Source organism: Elephantulus edwardii, unplaced genomic scaffold, assembly GCF_000299155.1.
Source record: "Elephantulus edwardii isolate Elephantulus edwardi_28Jun2011 unplaced genomic scaffold, EleEdw1.0 scaffold00020, whole genome shotgun sequence".
Classification (NCBI taxonomy): Eukaryota; Metazoa; Chordata; class Mammalia; order Macroscelidea; family Macroscelididae; genus Elephantulus; species Elephantulus edwardii.
Genome location: NW_006399770.1, coordinates 18,136,020 through 18,140,326, shown reverse-complemented (window position 1 = coordinate 18,140,326; position 4,307 = coordinate 18,136,020). Strand labels below are relative to the sequence as shown.

Below are 4,307 nucleotides of genomic sequence, written 5' to 3'. Positions count from 1 at the left end.
CACTCTGTTGGATCACCCTTCTTTGGAATGGGAACCTATCCCACTAGAGACCTCTTTAAGTTCATGGAAGCTCCATGCTTGTTTTCTTTTGGTATACTTACTTTCTTGGGACATTGTATCCACTTGCACCACAATTTACAGCGTGTAGTATTCTAGCCATCGCCCACCAGTCTCTGCAACACTGTCTGCATCACTCATAGTCTCATGAGTCTTTTCCCTGAAGGATTTAAGTTCCTGTGAGACCTTCCAGGGAAATACATAACCCATGCGATGTAAAGGAGTGGGAGAATGGACCAGAGGAGCAACAGTTGAAGTTAGAAATCACGGTGTAGCACAGAAGGTCAAATATTTGAGACATTGATGACCTCTTCATTTTAGTAACCGTGATTTTGTTGCTAAGTGCCGTTGAGTGGTAGATGACTCATAGTGACCCTATGAATGAAAGTCTGAATACATATATAACTTTCATCTTTTCTCTAAGCTCATAGAGTTTCCAGAGACAAGCTATTTCAGAAGTGGATGCCACTCCTGCTTCCAAACTTGTTTTAATTGTGGAGCTCCACCAAGCACTGCCCACCATGGGTAACCAATATCGCATTTGACACATCAGTGTTACAGTGTTTAGCACCACAGCTACCATGAATTACCTTTGTACAAATTGACAGGCCAGTCGGAGCAGATTACAAATGCACTTATGAACAACAGAATGAAATCTTGACCTATCCTATACTATCATGATTTCTTCAATGTGCAAGTCCATTATTGCAATGGCTTTGTAACTCGTCTCATTGAAGGTCTTCTGTTTTAGTGACTCTATCTCACCTACTTTGCACGTATTGTTAGGAAAGGCCTATCCTTTGTAAAAGGAATCATGGATTGACACAGTGACTGCAATAATGAGTTCAAGTATATTAGAGATCATAATTATGGCAGAGGATAAAGCAAGGTCAGATCTATTATAAATACAATCTCTATAAATCTTGGACAATTCAATGGCATCTAACAACAATTTCTTTCCCAACATGGTGTCTATAGTGTACACTTATTTCTCAACCAAATAAGGCCATTTGCCAAATTTCTTCAACCATTATAAAACCACTGAAGAATTATACCTTAAAATATATCTGGATACTCTATTTCAGTGATTTAACAGCTGTCTAAATTTATATTTTTTAAATTTATTTTATGTACTTTCAGATTCACTGCATTCGAATAAATTTATACTCTTCCTGACAAGGCAGGTGACCCCATATGACTCTACCTGAATTTCTGAGAGGATTTTTCAATCTCCACTGCTTTTATATTACCTTCAGGGAGTCTTTTTATTGATATATGTGTGTGTGTATAATAATATAAATGGGATTGCACTTTCCTAATCCTTTGAAATTTTAGCCAAAAAATATACATAATAAGAAAATTGCAGGCATGGCTACATTTTACAGAAAGATACATTTTTCAAGTGAATGACACTGTTGAATATGGTTGTTGTTGTGGGTTATAGAGTCCCTGAATATTCGTCACTTCTGTATTGAAATGTTTACTCAGAGTTTATATTTGTTGAAAAATGAATTCCTGAAATTATTTTTATTTGTCAGTTTATTAAGGACAATATTTCGAGAAAACAAACAATGAAAATGTTCACTGTTTTATATATTGGAAGATGGTATGTCCTAGTTAATGAGGTATGGATGGGTTATATAATTCTGGAAACAATTTCCAACTCTGACACGTAAGTGAACTATGACATTAATCCCATTGAGCTACAATTGCTTTATAGATCAAAAGGTTTTTATTTTATTTCATTCACATAGGAAATTCTCAGAGTTTTCATAGAAAATAAATGAGAATATATACTAATAAATAATTTTTATAAATAAATGTCCTTCTTTCATCTGTTTTAAAGATACCTTGATTATAATTTTAAAGAAACCTAATTTGAAAACAAAACAAAATAGAACAAAAAATCAAAACAAAACAATCTAGCATGGGGATTGGGAATTTTTTATTTTATTAGCTGTCTCTGAAGATGTTTTCTGGTGATGTTTTGAACATGTGAATCAATTTAAGGGCTTAAGTGATCTATAGTCATTGGTTCAAAGATCCCTATTGCATTATTTAACTGAAGGTAAACCTATGTATCTACTATAATTAACTTACTTTTTCAATCAGTAGCTTAAAAGAAAACCCAGAAATTTATTTCTTACTCAAGGAAATCAAAGAGAGCAATGGGAATCTCTGTGCTGCAAGTGAATGACTCACTTTGATAGAAATTCTGCCATATTCCACGTGTGGCTTCTAAACTCATGCTAGGGCCAATGACCGGTCAGTAAAACACAGAGGCTTATTAAATCTAGAAGAGTTAATCCTGACATTTGCCTGTAAACCACTAGTTAGAGCTAGAACCTGGACACGTGGCTCTGTCTAAAAGCAAATCAGAAATATCAGTGGTGTATGCTTGGAACAGACTAAAAGATGACTGACCCCCTCATTGCATTTCCAAGTATGTAAGTCATATGAGGAGACTGTCCATCTTTCTCCATCTGAGGTCTTGGTGAGTATGAACTTTCAGAGAGACATCACTTTTGGATTAGAAGTACAGCTCCCTAGGAACCACACTTCACAAAAGCAATGGCAGGTAATGAATATGGTCTAAGTCAGGGTCAGCCATCGTTTAGCAACAACTCTGTCTCTTGAAAACCAAGCTAAAACCAAACCACTGTCACTGACTCTGTTTTGATGTGTAGAAACCCTCCATCAGCTTTCTGAAACTGTAAATCTTTACAGGAGGAGAATGCCCATCTTTTTCCCTTAAAGGAGAGGGTGGATTTGAATGGTCAACGTTTTAGTTAGCAGCAAAACACATAACAGGCTCTGCCGCCAAGATTTCTTTTAGCTCTTGAAAAACTCAAACTCTGTACCTAGTCAGTTCCACTCACTCACAGTTATCCTGAACCATGTTTCTGAGGCTGTAAATTGAAATTAGGAGAAACCGGAACCTATTTCCCACAGAATCACTGGTGGATTTATACTATTAGAAATATGCAACCTCTACAAATTCCAGTAATGACAGGAGAGCTCCCTATCTTCTGAGAGTAAAACACAAATCACTAATAGAGAGATAGCTATTATTCATCACATGAAAAATTATAATTACTCTGGAAAAAATGAAAGTAGTATATTTGATAAGAGAGCTTGAGCAGCCTCATTGAAAGAAACTCATTCTAGGCTAAGAGAATGAGTAGAACATTACTTTTGTTGTGGAAAACTATTCTTGAAAATAAAGGATGATTCTGAAATATAACTTAGTACAGATTTTGAGGTCTTGGTAGTATATATTGTTGAGCTACTAGCCAAAAGGTCAGCCATCCATTAGTTCTTTGTGGGAGAGTCAGCAGTATTCTTGTATGGCAATTTATAGATTCAGAAACCCAAGGGAGACCCATTGTAAGTCAGAACTCACTCTAGAGCAGTGGCTTTGTTTTGGAATATGATTAGTTTGGTACAAACTATCAAAGTTTCATCTATCTCACTCAAATTTGGAATATATTAAAGCTATATATATTCTTTAAAAAGTTATTATATGTGGGAAGGAATTGTATAACAGTGAAAGAATTTTTCTTTTACTTTTTAGAGACATGAGCAACCTGGGGTGGGGGAGGTGGGGAAGGGAGAAAAGTGTAATAATGAATGAATGGAAATCCAAAGCCTTTGTAAACTTTCGTTAAAATGAATAAAAAAAATTATTGATACAAGGAAAAAAATGTTATTGTGTGCCTTTGAGTTGGAAATCAACTCATAACTGACCCTTTAGAGGGTTTAGAGAGTCTGTAAATTGCACAGAAGATTACCCATCTTTCTGTAAGAGTAGCTGGTGTATTTGAACCCTCTACCTTTGAATTTGCAGTGCAACTCCTTACCATTAGTCCACCAGAGCTGTAATTATATCAGAAAACACAAAAAATGAGCACAAGACATCCCTTGGGAATTTCAAGCACAACATATTGCTTACCTGGACTACATCTTCTTCACTACTGCAAGAAAATGCTCCTCTCCATCTCCCCATATTTTCTCTATCTCATATAAAATTTATTGCTACTGATATTTCTTTTGCAATGCAGTCACCAATTATTAATGAACCTTGATTTCATGGTCAATCTATTTAATATTGGAAAAAGTTGGTAGAAATCTTTTATTTCTTCCTCTTTAGATTTAGCTGGCTTTTTAACAACCTGCATTATGCAGATGACACAACCCTGCTGGCTGAAACTGAGGAGGAACTGAAGCATTTGATGCAGAAGGTCAAGGAC

General features: G+C 35.6%; 1 pseudogene; it reads right to left on the bottom strand.

Annotated features, from left to right (window-relative positions):
- LOC102875600 overlaps positions 1-4,063 on the bottom strand; it is a 15,690-nt pseudogene extending 11,627 nt beyond the window's left edge.
- Between the last annotated feature and the right edge of the window lie 244 nt (positions 4,064-4,307).